Genomic DNA, 26,742 nt, shown 5'->3' with positions numbered 1-26,742 from the left:
CACGTCCACTCCCAGCTCAGACCCAGAAAGGCCCCCTCGGCCCCGAGCCCCATGGCTCTGCCTGGGCTCCCACCTCCTCCTGCCTGGTCAGTCCCTCTCATGTCCCCTGCAGCGTCACCAGGAGCTCCCAACTGCCCCAGACAGGCTGTCTGCTCTGTCCTGGGGAAGCCTCCGTGGTGTCAGGTGGAAGACACAAGAGGTACCCGTGGGGCCTCCCTCATGCAGCACAGTGGCCAGCACCTGCCTACTGACCTCATCACTCTAGATGGACAGGGATTCAGGGGGCCCGTGGCATCTCCCGGTTCTCATTTCATCCCAGCACTGCCCACAGGGAAGTTGCTAAGCAACTCTGTGCCGGCTGCACAGAGAGGATGCTCATACACACGCCCCCCTACCCCCAGCACACAGGGCTCTCGTGGCCAGGCCCCTCTCAGGATATGGAGCTCATTTGGGCAGGTCCCCAGCAGCCCCCGGGGCCCTCATGGTCAGGTCTCTCCCAGGATATGGAGCTCACCTGGGCCGGCACCCAGCAGCCCACGGGGCTCTCATGGTCCGGCCCCTCCCAGGATTCGGAGCTCCCCTGGGCAGGTACCCTGGCAGGGCTGGACACACAGGAACCGTGCACGTAGCCCTCATTGCAGAGCACCCCCAGCTCACCTGTCAGTCAGAGCTGACACGGAGCACCTCAGAGCAGGACCTGAACTAACAAACAGCAGCTCCGGGACACGTCTGTGACCCTGGGCTTCACTCTGTGTGGCCTCCTTCCGCCTGGTCTTCCAGAGGCTTCCACTGCAGCCGGGGCACCAGGCCTCTGTCTCCACCCACCGCCCACCCCTCCTCTCCCTGATTCCTGGGTTCCTCTCATTAGGAGAGGGTTTTCTTGAAGTTGTCTCCCACTCATGGGCCAGATAAAATGATTAGAAAACAAGCCAGAGCTGCAGCCCCTTGTCTATCCTGACTCTCAGGAGCCCACACCTGTTCCTTGGACCTGGCCGGTGCAGCAAGGCCCATTTTCTGCAGCTATGAGCCCCTGAGGGGTGAGGATTGGCTGACCTGGGCAGCCTGACCGTGCGGGCCAGCCGTCCCCAGGTGTGCCTGGGTTTAGGTCAATATAAACACCGCTCCAGGGAGCAAGAGCCCTTGCTCTTGTCAGAAGTGCCTGACGCCATATTCTCTGCCCCGTCAGCAGTGTCGGGGCTGGGCTGGTGGGTGGGAGTGAGGGGCCATGCGTTTGTGGGTGGCCCGGTGTGAGTGGGGCTCTGCTGGACTTTCTGCAGGAGTTGCCAAGCTGCCACCTGCTAAAGAAGAGGATGTGTCACCCATACCTGCCGCTGGAATTTCTCCCCAGGCAGAGGTGAGGAAGGAAAAAAGCAGTGGGGGCCTGGACAGGAGGGGTGCCTCAGGCAGGGAAATGGAAAGCTTCTAGAAGAGCGCCAGGGGCCAGGACCATCCTGGCTGGCCTGCAGGCACCACGTTGGCCGGCGTGCTGTAGCTGGTGCGGCTCCACGGCCCTTCCTGTAGGCTTTCAAGTCATATTCAGGTGTTCTACCTGGGAAGGGTGGGAACAGTTCAGCAGCTGGCCTGGGGCTCAGCTCACGTTTACTCACAGATGCCTCGGCACGGTCCCCCAGCTTTGCAAGGAGGACGCTCCTTGCGGGGGTGCTGCTGGCTGCATGGGAGACGATTCCCCACCTCTGACCAACTTCAGAATTGTTTACCACTGGAGCAAGTACCCTGATAGGGTTTTCCTCTGTGTAACTGGTGGGTTCTTTTTTTTTTTCTTTTTTGGTTCAAGGTAGATTTTATTCCTCTTTTTTGTACTTATAGATATAAGCATGGAAATAATTCATTCATATAAATACATGTATGTGAAGGGAATAACTTTTTTCCGTTTTTAAAAAAATTTTATTTTTCATTTTATTTTATTTATTTTTTATACAGCAGGTTCTTATTGGTTATCTATTTTATACATAAAAATGTATACATGTCAATCCTAATCTCCCAACTCCTCCCACCGCCACCCCCCCACGGCTTTCGCCTCTTGGTGTCCATACATTTGTTCTCTACATTGGTGTCTCTATTTCTGCCCTGCAAACCGGTTCAGCTGTACCATTTTTCTAGGTTCCACATATATGCATTAATATACAATATTTGTTTTTTTCTTTCTGACTTACTTCACTCTGTATGACAGTCTCTAGATCCATCGACATCTCTACAAATGACCCAATATCATTCCTTTTTATGGCTGAGTAATATTCCATTGTCTATATGTACCACATCTTTATGCGTTTGTCTGTCTGTGGGCATTTAGGTTGCTTCCATTACCTGGCTATTGTAAATAATGCTGCAATGAACATTGTGGTGAATGTGTCTTTTTGATTTATGGTTTTGTCTGGGTATATGCCCAGTAGTGGGATTGCTGGATCATATGGTAATTCTATTTTTAGTTTTTTAAGGAACCTCCATACTGTTCTCCATAGTGGTGTATCAATTTACATTCCCACCAGCAGTGCTAGAGTGTTCCCTTTTCTCCACATCCTCTCTAGCATTTGTTGTTTGTAGATTTTCTGATGATGCCCATTCTAACTGGTGTGAGGTGATACCTCATTGCAGTTTTGATTTGCATTTCTCTAATGATTAGTGATGTTGAGCAGCTTTTCATGTGCGTCTTGGCCATCTCTATGTCTTCTTGGAAGAAATGTCTATTTAGATCTTCTGCCCACTTTTGTATTGGGTTGTTTGTTTTTTTAATATTGAGCTGCATGTGCTGTTTATATATATTGGAGATTACTCCTTTGTCCATTGATTCGTTTGCAAATATTTTCTCCCATTCTGAGGGTTGTCTTTTCGTCTTGTTTGTAGTTTCCATTGCTTTGCAAAAGCTTTTACATTTAATTAGGTCCCATTTGTTTAGTTTTCTTTTTTATTGCATTACTCTAGGAGGTGGATCAAAATAGATCTTGCTGTGGTTTAAGTTAGAGTATTCTTCCTATGTTTTCCTCTAAGAGTTTTATACTGTCTGGTCTTACATTAAGGTCTCTAATCCATTTTGAATTTATTTTTCTGTATGGTGTTAGGGGGTGTTCTAATTTCATTCTTTTACATGTAGCTGTCCATTTCCCCCAGCACCACTGATTGAAGACACTGTCTTTTCTCCATTGTATAGTCTTGCCTACTTTGTCGTAGATTAGTTGACCATAGGTGTGTAGGTTTATCTCTGGGCTTTCTTTCTTCCTTTTTTTCCTTTTACACCTTTATTGGAGTATAATTGCTTTACAATGGAGTGTTAGTTTCTGCTGTATAACAAAGTGAGTCAGTTATACATATACATATGTTCCCATATCTCTTCCCTCTTGCATCTCCCTCCCTCCCACCCTCCCTATCCCACCCCTCTAGGTGGTCACAAAGCACTGAGCTGATCTCCCTGTGCTATGCGGCTGCTTCCCACTAGCTACCTATTTTACATTTGGTAGTGTATACATGTCCATGCCACTCTCTCACTTCGTCCCAGCTTACCCTTCCCCCTCCCCGTGTCCTCAAGTCCTTTCTCTATGTCTGTCTCCTTAATCCTGTCCTGCCCCTAGGTTCTTCATAAACTTTTTTTTCTTTAGATTCCATATATCTCTGTTAGCATACGGTATATATTTTTCTCTTTCTGACTTACTTCACTGTGTAGGACAGACTCTAAGTCCATCCACCTCACTACAAATAACTCAGTTTTGTTTCTTTTTATGGCTGAGTAATATTCCATTGTATATATGTGCCAGATCTTTATCCATTCATCTGTCGATGGACACTTAGGTTGCTTCCATGTCCTGGCTATTGTAAGTAGAGCTGCAATGAACATTGTTGTATATAACTCTTTTTGAATTATGGTTGTCTCAGGGTAAATACCCAGTAGTTGGATTGCTGGGTCGTATGGTACTTCTATTTTTAGTTTTTTAAGGACCCTCTATACTGTTATCCCTAGTGGCTATACCAATTTACATTCCCAGAAACAGTGCAAGAGCATTCCCTTTTCTCCAGTAAATGCCTTTCCAGCATTTATTATTTGTAGATTTTTTGATGATTGCCATTCTGACTGCTGGGAGGTGATACCTCAATGTAGTTTTGATTTGCATTTCTCTAATGATTAGTGATGTTCAGCATCCTTTCATGTGTTTGTTGGCAATCTGTATATCTTCTTTGGAGAAATGTCTATTTAGGTCTTCTGCCCATTTTTGGACTGGGTTGTTTGTTTTTGTGATATTGAGCTACATGAGCTGCTTGTAAATTTTGGAGATTAATCCTTTGTCATTTGCTTCATTTGAAAACGTTTTCTCCCATTCTGAGGGTTGTCTTTTCGTCTTGTTTATGTTTTCCTTTGCTGTGCAAAAGCTTTGAAGTTTCATTAGGTCCTATTTGTTTATTTTTGTTTTTATTTCCACTTCTCTAGGAGGTGGGTCAAAAAGGATCTTGCTGTGATTTATGTCATAGAGTGTTCTGCCTATGTTTTCCTGTAAGAGTTTTATAGTGTCTGGTCTAACATTTAGATCTCTAATCCATTTTGAGTTTATTTTTGTGTATGGTGTTATGGAGTGTTCTAATTTCATTCTTTTACGTGTAGTTGTCCAGTTTTCCCAGCACCACTTACTGAAGAGACTGTCTTTTTTCCATTGTATATCTTTGCCTCCTTTGTCATAGATGAGTTAGCCATAGGTACGTAGGTTTATCTCTGGGCTTTCTATCTTGTTCAATTGATCTATATTTCTGTTTTTGTGCCAGTACCATATAGTCTTGATTACTGTAACTTTGTAGTATAGTCTGAAGTCAGGAAGTCTGATTCCTCCAGCTCTTTTAATTTCCCTCAAGACTGCTTTGGCTATTCAGGGTCTTTTGTGTCTCCATACAAATTTTAAGATTTTTTTGTTCTAGTTCTGTAGAAAAAGCCACTGGTAATTTGATAGGGATTGCATTGAATCTGTAGCTTGCTTTGGGTACTATAGTCATTTTCACAACATTGATTCTTCTAATCCAAGAACATGGTTTATACCTCCATCTGTTTATATTATCTTTGATTTCTTTCAGCAGTGTCTTATAGTTTTCTGAGTACAGGTCTTTTACCTCCTTATGTAGGTTCATTCCTATGTATTTTATTCTTTTTGTTGCAATGGTGAATGGGATTGTTTCCTTAATTTCTCTTTCTGATCTTTCATTGTTAGTGTATAGGAATGCAAGAGATTTCTGTGGATTAATTCTGTATCCTGCTACTTTACTAAATTCATTGATTAGCTCTAGTAGTTTTCTGGTGGCATCTTTAGGATTCACTATGTGTAGTATCGTGTCATTTGCAAACAATGACAATTTTACTTCTTCTTTTCCAATTTGTATTCCTTTTATTTCTTTTTCTTCTCTGATTACTGTGTCTAGGACTTCCAAAACTATGTTGAGTAATAGTGGTGAGAGTGTACATCCTTGTCTTGTTCCTGATCTTAGAGGGAATGCTTTTAGTTTTTCACTATTGAGAATGATGTTTGCAGTGGGTTTGTCATATACTGCCTTTATTATGTTGAGGTAGATTCCCTCTATGCCCACTTTTTGGAGACTTTTTTTTTTTTGCGGTACGCGGGCCTCTCACTGTTGTGGTCTCTCCCGATGTGGAGCACAGGCTTCGGACGCGCAGGCTCAGCGGCCATGGCTCAGGGGCCCAGCCGCTCCGCGGCATGTGGGATCTTCCCGGACCGGGGCACGAACCCGCGTCCCCTGCAACGGCAGGCGGACTCCCAACCACTGTGCCACCAGGGAAGCCCTGGAGACTTTTAATCATAAATGGGTGTTGAATTTTATGAAAAGCTTTTCCTGCATCTATTGGGATGATCATATTTTTATTCTACAATTTGTTAATATGGTGTATCACATTGATTGATTTGTGTATATTGAAGAATTCTTGCAACCCTGGGATAAACCCCACCTGATCATGGTGCATGATCCTTTTAATGTGTTGTTCAATTCTGTTTCCTAGTATTTTGTTGAGGATTTTTACATCTATATTAATCAGTGATATTGGTCTCTAATTTTCTTTTTCTGTAGTATCTTTGTCTGGTTTTGGTATCAGTGTGATGGTGGCCTCATATAATGAGTTTGGGAGTGTTCCTTCCCCTGAAAATTTCTGAAGAGTTTGAGAAGATTGGGTGTTAGCTCTTGTCTAAATGTTTGATAGAATTCACCTGTGATGCCATCTGGTTCTGGACTTTTGTTTGTTGGAAGATTTGTAATCACAGTTTCAATTTCGTTACTTGTGATTGGTCTGTTCATATTTTCTATTTCTTCCCGGTTCAGTCTTGGAAGGTTATACCTTTCTAAGAAATTGTCCATTTCTTCCAGGTTGTCCATTTTATTGGCATAGAGTTGCTTGTAGAGGTCTCTTAGGATGCTTTGTATTTCTGTGGTGTCTGTTACAACTTCTCCTTTTTCATTTCTAATTTTATTGATTTGAGTCCTCTCCCTCTTTTCCTTGAGTCTGGCTAAAGTTTTATCATTTTTGTTTATCTTCTCAAAGAACCAGCCTTTAGTTTTTATTGATCTTTGCTATTGTTTTTCTTTCATTTATTTCTGCTCTGATCTTTATGATTTCTTTCCTTCTATTAACTTTGGGTTTTGTTCTTCTTTCTCCAGTTCCTTTAGGTGTAAGGTTAGATTGTTTATTTGAGATTTTTCTGGTTTCTTGAAGTAGGCATTTATTGCTATAAACTTCCGTCTTAGAACTGTTTTTGCTGCATCCCATAGGTTTTGGATCATCGTGTTTTTGTTGTCATTTGTCTCTAGGTAGTTTTTGATTTCCTCTTTTATTCCTTCAGTGATCTCTTGGTCATTTAGAAACGTATTGTTTAGCTCCATGTGTTAGTGTTTTTTACGTTATTTTCCCTGTAATTGATTTCTAATCTCATAGCATTGTGGTTGGAACAGCTGCTTGATATGGTTTCAGTTTTCTTAAATTTACTGAGGCTTTATTTGTGACCCAAGATGTGATCTATCCCGGGGAATGTTCCGTGTGCCATTGAGAAGAACGTGTAATCTGCTGTTTTTGGATGGAATGTCCTATAAATATCCATTAAATCTATCTGATCTATTGTGTCATATAAATCTTGTGTTTCCTTATTAATTTTCTGTCTGAGTGATCTCCATTGGTGTAAGTGAGGTGTTAAAGTCCCTTGCTATTATTGTGTTACTGTTGATTTCCTCTTTTATAGCTGTTAGCAGTTGCCTTATATATTGAGGTGTTCCTATGTTGGGTACATATATATTTATAATTGTTATATCTTCTTGGATTGATCCCTTGATCATTATGTAGTGTCCTTCCTTGTCTCTTGTAACATTCTTTATTTTAAAATCTATTTTATCTGATAGGAGTATTGCTACTCCAGCTTTCTTTTGATTATCATTTGCATGGAATATATTTTTCCATCCCCTCACTTTCAGTATGTATGTGTCCCTCGGTCTGAAATGGGTCTCTTGTAGACAGCATATAGATGAGTCTTGTTTTTATATTCATTCAGTGAGCCTGTGTCATTTGGTTGGAGCATTTAATCCATTCACGTTTAAGGTAATTATCGATATGTATGTTCCTATTATTATTTTCTTAATTGTTATGGGTTTGTCTTGGTGGGTCCTTTTCTTCTCTTGCATTTCCCACTTAGAGAAGTTCCTTTAGCATTTGTTGTAGAGTTGGTTTCGTGGTGCTGAATTCTCTTAGCTTTTGCTTGTCTGTAAAGCTTTTTATTTCTCCATCAAATCTGAATGAGATAATTGCTGGGTGGAGTACTCTTGGTTGTACGTTCTTCTCTTTCATCACGTTAAATTTATCATGCCACTCCCTTCTGGCTTGTAGATTTTCTGCTGAGAAATCAGCTGTTAACCTTATGGGAGTTCCGTTGTCTGTTATTTGTCATTTTTCCCTTGCTGCTTTCAATAATTTTTCTTTGTCTTTAATTTTTTCAATTTGATTACTGTGTGTCTCGGCATTTTTCTCCTTTGGTTTATCCTGCCTGGGACTCTCTGTGCTTCGTGGACTTTGGTGGCATTTCTTTTCCCATGCTAGGGAAGTTTTCAACTATAATCTCTTCAAATATTTTCTCGAGTCCTTTCTCTCTCTGTTCTCCATCTGGGACCCCTATAATGCGAATGTTGTTGCATTTAATGTTGTCCCAGAAGTCTCTTAGGGTGTCTTCATTTATTTTCATTCTTTTTCTTTATTCTGTTCCATGGCAGTGATTTCCACCTTTCTGTCTTCCAGGTCACTTATCCGTTCTTCTGCCACAGTTATTCTGCTACTGATTCCTTCTAGTGTATTTTTCATTTCAGTTATTGTATTGTTCATCTCTGTTTGTTTGTTCTTTAATTCTTCTAGGTGTTTGTTCCTTAATTCTTCTAGGTCTTTGTTAAGCATTTCTTGCATCTTCTCAATCGTTGCCTCCATTATTTTTCTAAGGTCTTGGATCATCTTCACTATTATTATTCCGAATTCTTTTACTGGAAGGTTACCTATCCCCACCTCATTTCGTTGTTTTTCTGAGGATTTATCTTGCTCCTTGATCTGGTATAAAGTCCTCTGCCTTTTCATTTTCTCTATCTTTCTGTGAATGTGGTTTTCCTTCCACAGGCTGCAGAATTGTAGTTCCTCTTGCATCTGCTGTCTGCTCTCCAGTGATTCAGTCTATCTGAGAGGCTTGTGCAAGCTTCCTTATGGGAGGGACTAGTGGTGGGTAGAGCTGGGTGTTGCTCTGGTGGGCAGAGCTTTAATCTGCTTGTCTGTGGATTAAATAAAAGTTTAATAAAAAGTTTAATCTGCTTGTCTGCTGATGCATGGGGCTGGGTTCCCTCCCTGTTGGTTGTTTGGACTGAGGCGACCCAGCACTGGAGCCTACCTTGCTCTTGGTGGGGCTAATGGTGGACTCTGGGAGAGTTCACGCCAAGGAGTATTTCCCAGAACTTCCGCTGCCAGTGTCGTTGTCCCCATGGTGAGCCGCAGCCATACCCCGCCTCTGCAGGAGACCCTCTAAAACTAGCAGCTAGGTATGATCATTCACCTACGGGGTGACTGCTCCTTCCCCTGGATCCTGATGTGCACACTACTTTGTGTGTGTCCTCCAAGAGTGGAGTCTCTGTTGAGACTCTGAGTCTCTGAGTGCAGTTGAGACTCTGAGACTCAGAGTGGAGTCGCACAGACTCTGGGTCCTGTGAAGCTTCGATGTTTTGTGGTTCTAGAAATCCTATAGGAGACGGTCCACAGCAGGTGAAGCTAATGCTGTCATAGAGGTGGTGAAGCCAAAGATCTGCAGTTCCGACTAGAGCTGCTGATGTACATACAGGACAAAATCATCTCGTGTGAATGTAGTTCAGGCACGTTTAAGATGAATGCAGTCATGTTAATGCCTAACATCTTCTAACTTGTGCCTCTCCTCAAGGACCCCTCCCTCAGTTCCTGAGACTCCTGTAAGTCATGTACAGGGGAATGGAGAGTGGGCTCTGTCCAGTCTGAGCCCTGAGTTACCCTGTGTGTATCTTAGGATACTTTGTATTTCTGTGGTGGCTCTTGTAACATCATCTCTTTCATTTCTGATTTATTTGGGCCCTCTCTTTAAAAAAAATACTACTATTGTCTTTTATTCTTTACAGAAGTTTAATAAGTGTTTGATCTACTACCCTTACTCTATGTATACTTTTTGCCGTGAGATTTTTTTTTTCCTTTTTTTTTTTTTTTTTGCAGTACATGGGCCTCTCACTGTTGTGGCCTCTCCCATTGCGGAGCACAAGCTCCGGACGAGCAGGCTCTGCAGCCATGGCTCACGGGCCCAGCCGCTCCGCGGCATGTGGGATCCTCCCAGACCGGGGCACGAACCCACGTCCCCTGCATTGGCAGGCAGACTCTCAACCACTGCGCCACCAGGGAAGCCCCTGCCGTGAGATTTTTACTTTTGTTTGTTTTCTTGTTACTGTCAATAATTAGTGAGAATTCTTTTAAACTACCTTCAACATTGCTTATAAAGCTGCTTTATTAGTGATGACAGAGCTTTAATGGAAGTCGTGTTCTGGTTGTAAATTAGAATGCAATGTGCCAGCAAAAAGCCCCTTAAGTGTATGTCTCATTACTTCCTGTTCTTTTTTCCCTTTTTTCTCTTTTTTTTTCTTGTTCTTTTTTTAATTTTAATTTTTTATCAGAGCAAATTTGATTAAAATGTTTTGTTTGTTCTAGGTGTGTAAGATATGGTTATTTTACACATATACATGAATCTATACTTCTTCAGATCGTTTTCTCATGTAGGTTATGACACAATGTTGAGTAGTCTTCTCTTGGTATTCCATAGGTCTTTGGTGATTATATATTTCACATGTGTTTCTATATCTATGTTAACCCCAATATCCTAATGTATCCAGTCCTCACACCTTTCCATTTGGTGAACCATAACTTTGTTTAATGAATCTGTGATTGCCTTTCTCTGTGGAAATATCTTCATTGGTATCAATTTTTAGCTAACACCTATAAGTGGTATTATAGGATATGTGTCTTTTGCTGTCTGACTTAGTACAATTTGCCTGATTACCTCTAGAATCATCTACGGTGCTGCAAATGGCATTGTTTTATTTTTTTCCCTAGCTAATATTCCATCTGTACATGTACAAGTTCTACTTTGTCCACTCACCTCTTGATGGACTTTTTGGTTGCCTCCATGTCTTGGCTATTGTAATACTGCTGCACTGCACATTTGCCTGCCTGTGTCTTTCCAATTCTGTCTTCTTATGTTATAGGCCCAGGAGTGGGCCTCCTGGATTACGTGGTATCTCAGGGTTTACCTTTTAGTTGCACCATGATTCTGTTCTCATTAGTGGCTCTTTCCAGGTTACATCCCACTTAAAGTTGAGGGTATGCATTTCTCCACAACACCTTCAGCATTTATTTATTTTTAACATCTTTATTGGAGTATAATTGCTTTACAATGGTGTGCTAGCTTGTGCTTTACAACAAAATGAATCAGTTATACATATACATATGTTCCCATATCACTTCCCTCTTGCGTCTCCCTCCCTCCCACCCTCCCTATCCCACCCCTCCAGGCGGTCACAAAGCACCGAGCTGATCTCCCTGTGCTATGCTGCTGCTTCCCACTAGCTATCTACCTTACGTTTGGTAGTGTATATATGTCCATGCCTCTCTCTCCCTTTGTCACAGCTTACCCTTCCCCCTCCCCATATCCTCAAGTCCATTCTCTAGTAGGTCTGTGTCTTTATTCCTGTTTTACCCCTAGGTTCTTCATGACATTTTTTCCCTTAAATTCCATGTATATGTGTTAGCATACGATATTTGTCTCTCTCTTTCTGACTTACTTCACTCTGTATGACAGACTCTAGGTCTATCCATCTCATTACAAATAGCTCAATTTTGTTTCTTTTTATGGCTTCAGCATTTATTTGTAGTTTTCTTGCTGATGGATATTCTGACTGGTGTGAGCTGATACCTCTTTGTGGTTGAATTTGCATATGACTCATAATCCTTTGAAATTGAGCTTTAAGGCATGTCCTTTTTATTTTTCAAACTGTGATTACAGCTTAGCTCTTCAAAATGTTTTCTTAAAGTATGTGTTACATTTTGAAATTTATTGGCCATTACCTCCCTCAAAACATTTTGAGGGCAGGTTTCATTTACAGCCCTGCAGTACTTGTTCACATGAAGTGACCATTAGCACAGGCTTTAAAGCTGCTTTTGCAGGTAACGGCCAGATTGCGGCAGCCTTTCTTTGTTCCCCATGCTGGTACTAGGGTAACAGAGCTTCCGGCCAGTGGTCTTCCTCGGTTATAAATTAGAGTGGAATGTGCCCGGATAAACCCCCAAAAGCTGATGTCTCCTTACTTTTGTTTTTTTTTAAATTTAATTTATATTTTTATCGGAGTAATATTCCATTGTGTATATGGACCACTTCTTGGTGCATTCCTCTGTTGATGGACATTTTCTTTGCTTTCAAGTGTTGGCTATATTAAATATTGCTGGAGTGCAAGATTGCCAGCCTGTGACTTTTTGATTCTCATTTTCTCAGGTGATAGGCCCAGCAGTGGGTGTGACTGATTGACTAGTAGCTCAATGTTTACCTTTTCAAAGCACCTCCATTTTGTTTTCATTAGTGGCTCTTACCATGTCTCCCTTAGAACCTAGGGTACGAACTTCTCCACAATCCCTTCAGCATTTATAGTTTGCAGCATTTTTGCTAATGGCCAATCTGACTGCTGTGACTTCATAGGTTTTTGTAATTTGGGTTTGCATGACTTTAAAAATTCCTAAAATTCATCATTTTCTACGCCTTTTTCCTTTCTGTTAAAAATAAAGTGTGAGTACAATATATCTCTTGAAGCTGTCTTCTTGGAAGGTTGCCCTCTTTTGAATTTTTGGTCGATATTCGACCCCAGAATTTTTCTGGAGGGCAGATGTCATTACAGAACTGCAAGTTTGGTGAATATTTAGTGACCATTAGCACTGGGTTTAAAGCTGCTGTTGTGGGAAACGGCCACAAGGAGGCAGCATTTGTCCTTTCGCATATCTGGGTACTAGGGCAGCAGAGCCTCTCTGGAAGTCGTGGTCCTAGGTTTTAAGTTAGAATGGAATGTGCCAGGAGGAATGCCCATAAGTTTATGTCTCATTACTTTTTCTTGGTTTTTAAAATTTATTTAATCGGAGTAATGATTAGATATTGTTTGTCCAGATGTACACAATCTAGTTCATTTGTACAATATATATGTCTATTCATGTTCAGGTCCTCTTCCCATGTAAAATATTACAGTGTTCCGTAGACCTCCCTTGCTATATGGTCCGTCTTTTTGATATATGTTTATAATATGTATTTGTATACGTATGGTAACGCTAATCTTAATTTATCCATTCTGCCCACCTTTCCTTTTAGATAAGCATACTTAATTTCTAAGTCTGTGAGTGTCTTTCTCTGTGGAAATATGTTCATTTGTGTTAGTTATTAGATAACGCCTATAAGTGATATCATAAGATATAGGTCTTTTGCTTTCTGACTTACCTCATATTCTGTGATTATCTCCAAGCTCATCTATTGCGCCTCAAATAGCAGTGTTTCATTGTTTTCCATGGCTAATATACTATTGTGAACATGGACCACTTCTTCTTCATCCATACATCTGTTGATGGACATTTTGGTTGCTTCACTGTCTTGGCTATTGTGAATAAGGCTGCAGTGCACCTTTTGCAGCCCGCGTCTTCTCAATTCTGGTCTTCTCAGGTGAGAGGCCCAGTGGTGTGACTGCTGCATCGAATGGTACCTCAATTTTTACTTTTAATCGTAGCTCCTTTCTGTTCTCATTATTGGCTGTTACCACTTTACATCTCACCAGCAGCTAGAGGGTACACAGTTCTCTAAATCCCCTTCAGAATTTATTGTTTGTAGACCTTTTGCTGATGGTCAGTCGACTGGTGTGAGTTGAAACCTTTTTGTTGATTAGATTTGCATGAGTCTAATAATTCCTGAGGTTGAGCTTTCACCCATTTTCCTTTTTTAAACAAGAGAGTGAGTCAAACTTACCTCTTCATACTATCGTCCTGAAAAATTTGCCAGTTTTGAATTTTATTGTCCATTCCCTACCTCAGCACAGTTATTTAGGGCAGGTGTCCATTGCAGCCCTGAGTCCTTGTGAATGTTAAGAGACCATTAGCTGTGGGCTTAACGCTGCTCTTGCGGAAAACGGCCACAAGGCAGCAGAATTTCTACATTTCCAACTCTGGGTTTTTGGGCAGCAGAGGCTTCCTGGAAATCGTGTTAGTAGGCTGCAAATTAGAGTGGAATGTGCCAGAGCACATCCCCTAGAGCTTATATCTCCTTACTTCTTGTTTGGTTTATAAATTTAATTTTTATTAATTATCAGAGCAAACGATAAAAATATTTTGTTTCTCCTAGGTGTACAGAATCTGGTTCATTATGTCAATGTATCTGTCTATTTATCTTTGCATTCTTTACTGTATGGGTTATTACAGAGTGTTGCCTAGACCTCTCTTGGTATTCCATAGGTATTTTGTGATTATATATTTCATATGTATTAGTACATGTCTGTTAACCCCCATTTCCTAATTGACACATTCCTTACACTTTTCCATTTGGTTAAACATAATTTTTTTCCTTAATCCATGCTTTTCCTTCTCTTGGAAATAAATTCATGAGTATCAACTTTTAGGTAACACCTAGAAGTGATGTCATAGGATATCTGTCTTTCACTTTCTTTCTTACTTCAAGTTGGGTGATTATCTCTAGGTCTTTATATGGTGGTGCAAATGGCACTGTTTCATTGTTTTCCATGGCTAATATTCCATTGTTTACATGGACCACTTCCTCTTTGTGCATTTTTCTGTTGATGGACATTTTGGTTTCTTCCAAGTCTTGGCTATGTTAAATGTTCTTGCAGTGCAGGATTGCCAGCCTGTGTCTTTTCCATTCTGCTCTGCTCAGGTGATAGGTGCATCAAAGGACCTACCAGATCACATGGTAGCTCAATTTTTACCCTTAAATGCACCTCCATTATGTTCTCACTACTGGCTGTTACCAGTTTACATCCCCCCAGCAGTTAGAGGGTACACAGTTCCCTGAAACCCCTTCAGCATTTATTCTTTGTAGACTTTTTGCTGAAGAACATTCTGACGGCTGTGAGGTGAACATTTCTGTAATTGGATTTGCATGGCTTTATTCATTGCTGATGTTGCTCATTTTTCAATTCCGTTTTATTTTAAAGAGAAAAAAAAGAAAAGACAAAATGTGCGTAAAATATGCCTCTTGACATTGTCTTCTTGAAATGTTGACGTCTTTTGAATTTTCTGGTCGATTTACGACCCCAGGACATTTTTTGAGGCCCGGTGTCCTTTACAGTGCTGCACATATTTTGAATATTAAGTGACCATTACCTCTTGGTTTAAAGCTGCTGTTGTGTGAAACAGCCACAAGGCGGCAGCATTTCTCCTTTACCAAATCTGGTTACCAGGGCAACAGAGCCTTAATGGAAGTCCTGTTCTAGGTTGAAAATTAGAATGGAATGTGCCAGGAAAAATTTCTTTCAGTTTTTGTCTCATTATTTCTTGTTCATATTTTTAATTTAATTTTTATTTTTTATCGCAGCAAATTTTGATTACAATGTGTTTTATTTTGTTCTAGGTGTGCAAGATGTGGTTCTTTCACACATATACATATATCTATTCTTCTTCGGAACCTTTTCCCAGGTAGGTTATGATACAATGTTGAGTAGTCTTCTCTTGGTATTCCGTAAGTCTTTGGTGATTATATATTTCACATGTGTTTGTATATCTCTGTTAACCCCAATATCGTAATGTATCCAATCCTCACACCTTTCGATTTGGGGAACCATAAGTTTGTTTAATGAATCTGTGATTGCCTTTCTCTGTGGAAATATCTTCATTGGTATCAATTTTTAGCTAACACCTCTAAGTGATATACGTTAGGTGTCTTTCGCTTTCTCACTTACTACAAGTTGCATGATTACCTCTAGACTCATCTATGGTGCTGCAAATGGCATTGTTTCATTTTTTTCCCGAGCTAATATTCCATCTCTACATGTAACAGTTCCTCTTTGTCCACTCATCTGTAGATGGACTTTTGGTTGCTTCCATGTCTTGGCTATTGTAATACTGCTGCAGTGCAGATTTGCCTGCCTGTGTCTTTCCAATTATGTCTTCTTATGTTACAGGCCCAGGAGTGGGCCTGCTGGATAATATAGTAGCTCAATGTTTACCTTTTAAAGGCACCTCCACTCTGTTCCCATTAGTGGCTCTTACCAGGTTACATCCCACTTCAAATTAAGGGTATGCATTTCTCCACAACCTCTTTAGCATTGATCGTTTGTAGTTTCTTTCCTGATGGTTATTCTGAATGGTGTGAGCTGATACCTCTGTGTGGTTGGATTTGCATGTGTCTCATAATCCTTTGAAATTGAGCTTTCAGGCATGTCCTTTTATTTTTTCAAACGGTTATTACATCTTAGTTCTTCAGATGGTTTTCTTGAAATATGTGCCACATTTTGAAATACTTTGGCCTTTACCTCCCTCAAGACATGATGAGGGCAGTTTTCCTTTACAGCCCTGCAGGACTTGTTCATATGAAGTGACAATTAGCATAGGTTTTAAAGCTGCTTTTGCAGGTAATGGCCAGAGGGTGGAGCATTTCATAATTCTATGAAATGTAACTGAACACACAATATATATTTTTTCTTTTAAATTTCCATTGTTACTTTTTAAAATTACAATTATAATTGAAGTTCTTGTAACAAGTGAAATTTAAAAAATTAAAGGAAAAGATAATATTTTACCACTTGCCATCCTTTCTCATTTACTGAAACGACCAGCATAATGTGTAGATTTCTCATTTTATCCAGGTGTTCTATACATCTGGAATATCATGCTTCTCACTGTAGAAAAACAGATTTAGCTCTCACACTTTTTATAGGCTACATAACAGTCCACAGAACAGAAGTACCAACTATTTCAGACGTAGCTTTTTGAGGGACACTCAGGTTACTTTCTGTTTCATTTTGTTGTTCTTTTTTTGGGGGGGGTAGGAGTTTATTATTTATTTATTTATTTTTGTTGTGTTGGGTCTGAGTTTCCGTGTGAGGGCTTTCTCTAGTTGTGGCAAGTGGGGGGCCACTCTTCATCTTGGTGCGCGGGCCTCTCACTATCGCGGCCTCTCTTGTTGCGGAGCACAGGCTCCAGATGCGAGGGCTCACTGGTTGTGGCTTATGGGCCTAGTTGCTCCACGGCATGTGGGATCCTCCCAGACCAGGGCTCGAACCTGTGTCCCCTGCATTAGCAGGCAGATTCTAACCACTGCACCACCAGGGAAGCCCCCTATTTTGTTGTTCTGCTAGTTTGTTTTAACGCAAGAAAATATTTTTTTAAATACAAAAAAACAAAATTAAGCTAGGGGTAAGGATTAGGGTTTAGGGTAAGGTTTAGGGTTAGGATATGGGTTAGGATTATTGTACGGCTTAGAGTATGGTTTAGGGTTAGGGTTATGGTACGGGTTAGTGTTAGGGTACTGTTTAGGGTATGGCTATGGTTTAGTGTTAGGGTACGGGTTAGGTTATGGGTTAGTGTTAGGGTATGGGTTAGGATTAGGGTACGGTTTACGTTCAGGGTTATGGTTAGGTTTAGTGTATGGGTTAGTGTTAGGTACGGGTTAGGGTAAGGGTTAGGGTTAGGTTTAGTGTTAAGGAACGGGTACAGTTTAGGGTACAAGATAGGGAACAACAAAGGGTTAGGGTTAGGGTACAGTTTAGTGTTAGTGTACGGGTTAGGATTAGGGTACGGTTTAGGGTAAGGTTTAGGGTTAGAGTTAGGGAACGGGTATGGTTTGGGGTACAGTTTACAGTATGACCACGGGTTAGGAGTAGGGTAAGTGTTAGGGTATGGGTTAGTGTTAGTGTACAGGTTAGGATTATGGTACGGGATAGTGTAAGGGTTAGGGTTAGGGTTAGGGAATGGGTACAGATTAGGTTACAGGTTAGGGTATGACAACGGGTTAGGGTTAGGGTATGTGTTAGTGTATGGGTTAGGATTAGGGTACGGGTTAGGTTATAGGTTAGTGTTAGGGGATGGGTTAGGATTAGGGTACGGGTTATGGTACGGTTTAGGGAAAGGGTTAGGATACGGGGTAGGGTTAGGATAAAATTTAGTGTATGGCTATGTGTTACTGTTAGGGTACATGTTAGTGTACAGGTTAGTGTTCATGTACAGCTTAGGGTAAGGGTTAGGGTTAGGGGACAGGTACGGTCTCAGGTACAGGTTAGGGTACGGTAGCGGGATAGGGCTAGGGTACGTGTTAGGATGAGACTTCTTTGTAGTGCAGATTTGAATTTCCCGCTTGCTTGGTTGGCCAAAAAGTGCGCATGTGTTTTATCCTGAATATATTCAGGAAAAAACACATACGCACTTTTTGGCCAACTCCATCATTGTCGAAGTTCTGCTGCTTTTCATGTCATTTAAAGGCGACTCCAATCGACCTCTCGAAATCAGTTTCCTGCAATTCTGCCTTGCTTTCGAATCCTCTTCTTTGTCTTAACTCAATATATTTTTAACTGATAGTTGTCGTTTATGACTCTGCAGGTTTGTGAACTGCAGTGCCCCTGAGCTCCATTTTTCAACTCCCTTTCTGTGAGCTGGCCACAAAACTGCAGGATTGCTTCAGGCCCTATTCTAGTTCTGGGGTGGCAGGCTAAGCCTTTGGTTAATTCTTCTTCCTGATGGGAAATTAGAGTGAAATGTGCCCGACCAGACACCTACACCGAATCTCTAATTTGCTCCCCCTGTTTCCTTTCATTCTCCGCACAACTTGCACACTGTGAGAAATAGGAAGTTAAAGGCACTGACTCTCCAAGTGGCGAGGTTGTTAGTAAAGAGGCTAGAATGGTGAACCCGAGCACCAGGAGAGGAAAAATGACATGCATTTTAGAAACCTTTCCCGATCACACGGTGGACCATCCTCTGGCTTTCCCATGTATGTTTTAGCTGTAGGAAGATTCCCTTAAACCTGGTGAGTTGAGACCCATGGAATGGGTAGCACGCAGTATTACTTTAAAGGGTCTGCATTCGCTCACCCAGCCGCACCAATCCTCTGAGTCCCAAGTGTCCAGCCTTATGTCTCACCTGGCTGTGGGTGTAGATGTGGTCAATCCAGGTTGCATCACAACCCCTGAAAGAATTTTGTAAGAATTTCTCTCTCTTTTGCTGTCTTTGTGGGTTTTTTTTTTGCTTTTTTTAATTTTTTTTTGCGATACGCGGCCCTCTCACTGCTGTGGCCTCTCCCGTTGCGGAGCACAGGCTCCAGATGCGCAGGCCCAGCGGCCATGGCTCACGGGCCCAGCCGCTCCATGGCACGTGGGATCTTCCTGGACCGGGACACGAACCCGCGTCCCCCGCATTGGCAGGCAGACTCTCAACCACTGCGCCACCAGGGAAGCCCCTATGTTTTGTTTTTGAAATTTATTTTTATAATGGGGTTTAGCAGATTTTCACTGCTGCGTTTATGCCGCTCTACACACCCTTGATTCCCTTACAAAGACATATGAATACATAGGTTTTAAGATTCTTACTAGTCAGATATATTCTTCTGTGGTGAATAGGGGGTGTTGAATCCAGTTCGTTGAGCAAGGAGTACGTCTTGTCTATTACATATTTGGCTTATGGAACCGTATCTGAGCTAATTTCAAACTCTGCTTTTATGCATCACCCCAATTCACCTGTCCCCTTAAGCAGGCATAAGTTGTTTTCTAAATGTGAGACTTTGTTCTGTCTTGTAATTCAGATCATGTGTAGCCATGTTTACATTCCCTCTATAAGTGATATGTTATGACAAGTTCCTTTTTCTGTGGGACTTCTTTCACTTAGAATCATTGTACGAAAATCCACTCATTATGCTGCTATGGACATGATGACATTGATTTCATGGCTGAGTTATATTTCATTGTACATAAGTACCACAATTTCTTTATCAATTTTTCTCTTTCGGGGATATTTAAGTTGTACAGTAGTCGAGGTTTTTGTAAACACAGCAGCCCTAAACTTTGGGCTGGCTGTGTCTTGTTGATTTTTAGTTTTCCCAAGCTATAGGGCCATGAGAGGAAGTGCCTTAGGCTCTGTTGCTTTGTTTTTTAGATGTTTCAGGAAAGACCATACACTTCTCCAGAGTGGCTGTTGGCAATTTACATCCCACCCATCAGCATGACATGGCTCCCTGTTCTCCATGGCCTGTCCTGCCTTTCTGGTTCTCACACTATTTTCGAATGGCCCTTTTGACCGGTGGGAATTGAGAGTTCATTGTAGTGCAGATTTCCATTGCACGCTTGCTTGGTTGGCCAAAAAGGGCGTATGCGTTTTTTCCTGAATATATTCAGGAGAAAATGCATACGCCCTTTTTGGACAAGTGCATCATTGCCGAAGATCTGCCGCTTTTCATATGCTTCAAATGCAATTCCAGTGTACCTCCTGAAATCGGTTTCCTGCAATTCTGCCCCGCTTTCAAGTCCTCTTCACAGGCTTACTTCAATCTATTTTTGGAGGATAGCTGTCATTTATAACTCTGCAGGTTTGTGAATTACAGTGCCCCTGAGCTCCTGTCTTCAACTCGCTTTCTTGTGAGCTGGGCACAAAACCGCAGGATTGCTTCAGGGCCTAATCTGGTTCTGGCACAGCACGCTGAGCCTTTGGTTAATTCCTCTTCCTGGTGGGGAATTAGAGTTTAATGTGCCCGTCCAGACACCTACAGCGAGTCTCTCATTGGTTCTCCCTATTCCTTTTCATCTTGCGCAGAAATTACAAACTGTGCCAAACAGGAGGTTAAAGACACTGACTCTCCAAGTGGGGAGAGTGTTAGTAAAGCGTCTGGAATGGCGAACCCGAGTACCAGGGGACGAAAACTGAGATGCATTTAAAAACGTTTCCGGATCACATGGTGGACCATACTCTGTATTCCCCATGCATGTTTTAGCTGAAGGAAGAATCCCTTAAACCTGAAGAGTTGGGACCCATGGAATGGGTACCATCCAGTATTACTTCAAAGGGTCTGCATTTGCTCACTGAACCTCACCAATCCTATCAGCCCCAAGTGTCCAGCCTTATGTCTCACCCAGCTCTGGGTGTAGATGGGGTAAATCCAGTTTTCATCACAAGCCCTGAATGAATTATTTAAGAATTGCTTTCTATTTCACTGTCATTGTGTTTTCTTATTGAAATGTATTTTTATAATGGGATTTAGCTGATTTTCAGTGCTGCGTTTATGCCGCTGTACACATACTTGATTCTCTTATGGAGATATATAAATACATAGGTTTTAAGATTCTTACTAGTCAGGTATATTCCTATTCGTTGAATCTGGGGTGTTTAGTCCATTTCGTGGAGCAAGGAGCAGGTCTTGTCTATTATATATTTGCTTATGGAATGGTATCTGTGCTAATTTCAATCTCTGGTTTTATGCAGCACCCCAACTCACTGTTCCCATTAAGCAACCATAAGTATGTTTTCTAAATGTGAGACTTTTTTCTGATTTGTAATTCAGTGCATGTGTAGCCATGTTTACATTCCCTGTATTGGTGATATCTTATGATGTTTCTTTTTCTGTGTGACTTAGTTCACGTAGAATCATCGTACCTGAATCCAGTCATTATGCTTCTATGGGCCTGATGACATTATTTCATTGCTGAGTGATATTGCATTGTATGTAAGTACCACGCTTTCTTTATCCATTTTTCGCTTTCTGGGATATTTAACTAGTACTGTAGACAAGGGTCTTGTAAACAGAGCAGCCCCAATCATTGGGGTGGCTGTGTCTTTTTGATTTTAATTTCCCTAAGCTATAGGACCATAACTGGAAGAGCCCTAGGCTCTGTAGCTTTGTTTTTTGATGTTTCAGGAAAGACCATACACTTCTCCAGAGTGGCTGTTAGCAATTTACATCCCGCCCATCAGCATGACATGGCTCCCTGTTCTCCGTGGCCTGTCCTGCCTTTCTGGTTCTCACACTATTTTCGAATGGCCCTTTTGACCGGTGGGAATTGAGAGCTCGTTGTAGTGCAGATTTCCATTGCACACTTGCTTGGTTGGCCAAAAAGGGCGTATGCGTTTTTTCCTGAATATATTCAGGAGAAAATGCATACGCCCTTTTTGGACAAGTGCATCATTGCCGAAGATCTGCCGCTTTTCATATGCTTTAAATGCAATTCCAGTGTACCTCCTGCAATCGTTTTCCTGAAATTCTGCCCCACTTTCAAGTCCTCTTCACAGGCTTACTTCAATCTATTTTTGGACGATAGCTGTCATTTATAACTCTGCAGGTTTGTGAATTACAGTGCCCCTGAGCTCCTTTCTTCAACTCGCTTTCTTGTGAGCCGGCCGCAGAACTGCAGGATTGCTTCAGGTCCTAATCTGGTTCCGGCATGGCACGCTGAGCCTTTGGTTAATTCCTCTTCCTGGTGGGAAATTAGAGTTAAATGTGCCCGTCCAGACACCTACCTCACTCCCAGCCTCTTGGTGTTGTGGGTCCTGTGGTTTGAGGCCACATGTGCTGGGTTCCTCACCTTTCGATGATGTGGCCTCACTGGTGTGAGGACACTCCTGCCTGGTTCCCATTCCCTTGATGATGTGGGCCCTCTGCTGAGAGTTTGATCCTCGCTGTGTTCCTCACCCTTCTGTGAGGTGGGCCCTCTGCTCTGAGGTCACTCCTGCGTGGCTGGCACACGTCGCTTTGTTGATGTAGGCCCTCTGGTGGCAGTTGGAGCCTGCTGGGAGCCTCCTACTCTTGGTGATGAGGGCCCTCTGGCCTCAGGCCCTAACTGCTGGGCTCCTAACATTTTCTGATGTGCGCCCAGTGGTGCGAGGACACTGCTGCCAGGTTCCCATCCCCATCGGGATGTGGGCCTTCTGCGCTGAGTTCCCAATGGCTGGGTTGGTCACAGTTTCATGATGTGGGCCCTCTGGTGTGAGTTCATTCCGGCCTGGATCCCATAGCCTCTGTGCTCTGGGCCGCCTGCTGGGAGGTTACAATTGCTGGATTCCTCACCTTTTTTATTCTATGCGCCCTCTGTTGTGCGGTTCCTCCTGCCTGCCTCACTCCCAGCCCCTTGGTGATGTGTGTCCTCTGGTTTGAGACCACATGTGCTGGGTTCCTCAACTTTCGATGATGGGGCCCCACTGGTTTGAGGACACTCCTGCCTGGTTCTCATCCCCTTTGTGATGTGGGCCCGCTGATGAGAGTCTGATCCTCGCTCGGTTCCTCACCTTTTTGTGAGGTGAGGTCTCTCCTGCCTGGCTGGCACACGTTGCCTTGGAGACGAGGGCCCTATAGTGGCATTTGGAGCGTGCTGGGTGCCTCCTCCCCTGGGTGATGAGGGCCCTCTGGCGTCAGGCCCTAACTGCTGGGCTCCCCACCTTTTCTGTGTTTAGCCCAGTGATGCCAGGATACTCCTGTCAGGTTCCCATCCCCATGGGGATGTGGGCCTTCTGCTCTGAGGTCTCAACGGCTGGGCTGCTCACAGTTTCATGATGTGGGCTCTCTGGTGTTAGTTCACTCCAGCCTGGATCCCATAGCCTCTGTGCTCTGCGTTGCCTGCTGGGAGGTTCCAACTGCTGGATTCCTCACCTTTTTTATACTTGGGGCCCTCTGTTTTGAGGCTCCTCCTGCCTGCCTCACAGCCGCTTCGTGATGTGGGTCCTCTGGTTTGAAGGCATATGTGCTGGGTTTTGAATCTTTCAATGATGTGGCCCCAGAGGTATGAGGACATTCCTGCCTGGTTCCCATCCCCTTGGTGATGTGGGCCCTCTGGCGAAAGTGTTATCCTGGGTAGCTTCCTCAGCCTTCTGTGAGGTAGGCCCTCTGCTGTGAGGTCACTCCTGCCTGGCTGGCACACGTCACCTTGGCAACGTGGGCCCTCTGTCGGCATTTGGAGCATGCTGGGTGTCTCTTCCCGTCGGTTATGAGGGCCCTCTGGCGTCAGGGCCTAACTGCTGGGCTCCCCACATTTTCTGATGTGCCTCCTGCAGTGCAAGTATACTCCTGTTATGTTCCCTTCCCCATGGGGTTGTGGGCCTTCTGCTCTGAGGTCCCAAGAGCTGGGTTGCTCACAGTTTCATGATGTCAGCCCTCTGCTCTGAGTTCACTCTGGCCTGAATCCCATAGCCTCGGTGCTCATGGCCGTCTGCTGGGAGGTTCCAACTGCTGGAGTCCTCACCTTTTTTATTCTATGGGTCCTCTGTTGTGAGGCTCCTCCTGCCTGCCTCACTCCCAGCCCCTCGGTGATGTGGGCCCTCAGGTGAGAGTCTGATCCTGGCTAGGGTCCTCACCCCTTTTGTGAGGTGGATCCTCTGCTGTGAGGTAACTCCTGCCTGGGTGGCACACATTGCCTTGGAGACGAGGGCCATCTGGTGGCAGTTGGAGCGTGCTGGGAGCTCCTCCCCTGGGTGATGAGGGCGCTCTGGCTTGAGGCCCTAACTGCTGGGTTCCCCGCATTTCCTCATGTGCACCCAGTGGTGCGAGGACACTCATGCCAGGTTCCCATCCCCATGGGGATGTGGGCCTTCTGCTCTGAGGTCCCAACGGCTGGGTTGCTCACAGTTTCATGATGTGGCGCCTGTGGCGAGAGTCTTATCCTGGCTGGGTTACTCACCCTTCTGTGAGGTAGGTCCTCTGCTGTGAGGTCACTCCTGCCTGGTTGACACACGTCACCTTGGCGATGTGGGCCCTCTGTTGGCAGTTGGAGTCTGCCGGAAGCCTCCTCACGTCGCTTATGAGGGCCCTCTGGCGTCAGTGCCTAACTGCCGGGCTCCCCATATTTTCTGATGTGCGCCCTGCGGTGCCAGTACACTGCTGTCAGGTTCCCTTCCTCATGGGGTTGTGGAACTTCTGCTCTGAGGTCCCAACGTCTGGGTTGCTCTCAGTTTCATGATGTGGGCCCTCTGCACTGAGTTCACTCCGGCCTGGATCCCATAGCCTCGGTGCTCCTGGCTGCCTGTTGGGAGGTTCCAACTGCTGGATTCCTCATCTTTCTTATTCTTTGGGCCCGCTGTTGTGAGGCTCCTCCTGCCTGCCTCACACCCAGTCCCTTGGTGATGTGTGTCCTCTCGTTTGAGGCCACATGTGCTGGTTTCCTCACCTTTCAGTGATGTGTCTCTACTGGTGTGAGGACACTCCTGCCTGGTTCCCATCCCCTTGGTGATGTGGGCCCTCTGGTGAGAGTCCAATCCTGGCTGGGATCCTCACCCTTCTGTGAGGTGGGCCCTCTGCTGTGAGGAAACACCTGCCTTGCTGGCTCACGTCGCCTTGGCAAAGTTGGCTCTCTCGTGGCAGTTGGAGCCTGCTGGGAGCCTCCTCCCCTCAGTGATGAGGGCCCTCTTGCGTCAGGCCCTAACTGCTGGGATCCCCACGTTTTCCGATGTGAGCCCAGTGATGCCAGGACACTCCTGTCAGGTTCCCATCCCCATGGGGATGTGCGCCTTCTGCTCTGAGGTCCCAAAGCCTGGGTTGCTCACAGTTTCTTGATGTGGGCTCTCTGGTGTTAGTTCAATCTGGCCTGGATCCCATAGCCTCTGTGCCCTGGGCCGCCTGCTGGGAGGTGGCAATTGCTGGATTCCTCACCTTTTTTATTCTTTGGGCCCTCTGTTGTGAGGCTCCTCCTGCCTGCCTCACACCTAGCCCCTTCGTGATGTGTGTCCTGTGGTTTGAGGTCACATGTGCTAGTTCCTCCCCTTTCGATGATGTGGCGCCTCTGGTGTGAGGACACTCCTGCCTGGTCCCCATCCCCTTGGTGATGTGGGCCCTCTGGTGAGAGTCTGATCCTGGCTGGGTTCCTCAGAGTTCTGTGAGGTGGGCCCTCTGCTGTGAAGTCACTCCTGCTTGGCTGGCACACCTCGCCTTGGCAACGTGGGGCCTCTCGTGGCAGTAGGAGCCTGCTGGGAGCCTCCTCCCCTCAGTGATGAGGGCCCTCTGGCATCAGGCCCTAACTGCTGTGCTCCCCACGTTTTCTGATGTGTGCCTAGTGGTTCGAGGACATCCTGCCAGGTTCCCATCCCCATGGGGATGTGGGCCTTCTGCTCTGAGGTCCCAATGGCTGGGTTGCTCACAGTTTCATGATGTGGGCCCTCAGCTCTGAGTTCACTCCGGCCTGGATCCCATAGCCTCGGTGCTCCTGGCCGCCTGCTGGGAGGTTCCAACAGCTGGATTCCTGACCATTTTTATTCTATGGGGCCTCTATTGTGTGGCTCCTCCTGCGTGCCTCCTGCGTGGTGATGTGGGCCCTCTGGTGAGAGTCTGATCCTGGCTCTGTTCCTCACCCTTCTGTGAGGTGGGACCTCTGCTGTGAGGTAACTGCTACCTGGCTTGCTCACGTCGCCTTGGCGACGTGAGCCATCTGGTGGCTGTTGGAGCCTGCTGGGAGCCTCCTCCCCTCGGTGATCAGGGCCCTGGAAAAAACGCATAAGCCCTTTTTGCCCAAGTGCATCATTGTCGACCTTCTGCTTCTTTTCCTATGCTTTGAAAGCAATTCCAGTCTACCTCCTGAAATCGGTTGTCTGCAATTCTGCCCCGCTTTCAAGTCCTCTTCGCAGTCTTCAATATATTTTTGGACGATAGCTGTCCTTTATACCTCTGCAGGTTTGTGAATTACAGTGCCCCTGAGCTCCTTTCTTCAACTCGCTCTCTTGTGAGCTGGCCACAAAACCGCAGGATTGCTTCAGGCCCTAATCTTTTTCCGGCACGGCACGCTGAGCCTTTGGTTAATTCCTCTTCCTGGTTGGAAATTATAGTTAAATGTACCCCTCCAGACATGTATAGCTACTCTCTCATTGGTTCTCCCTATTCCTTTTCATCTTCCGCAGAAATTGCAAACTCTGTCAAACAGGAGGTTAAAGGCACGGACTCTCCAAGTGGGGAGAGTGTTAGTAAAGCCTCTGGAATGGCGAACCTGAGTACCAGGGGACGAAAACTGAGATGCATTTGAAAACGTTTCCCAATCACACGGTGGACCATACTCTGGGTTCCCCATGCATGTTTTAGCTGAAGGAAGAATCCAGTAAAGCTGGAGAATTGGCACCCGTGGAATGGGTACCATGCAGTATAACTTCAAAGGGTCTGCATTTGCTCACTCAAACTCACCAATCCTATCAGCCCCAAGTGTCCAGCCTTATGTCTCACCCAGTTGTGGGTGTAGATCTGG

The sequence above is a fragment of the Phocoena phocoena genome, chromosome 3 (genome assembly GCF_963924675.1).
Source record: "Phocoena phocoena chromosome 3, mPhoPho1.1, whole genome shotgun sequence".
In the NCBI taxonomy this organism is placed as follows: Eukaryota; Metazoa; Chordata; class Mammalia; order Artiodactyla; family Phocoenidae; genus Phocoena; species Phocoena phocoena.
The sequence above is the reverse complement of the archived record's forward strand: the minus strand, read 5'-3'. Positions refer to the sequence as shown.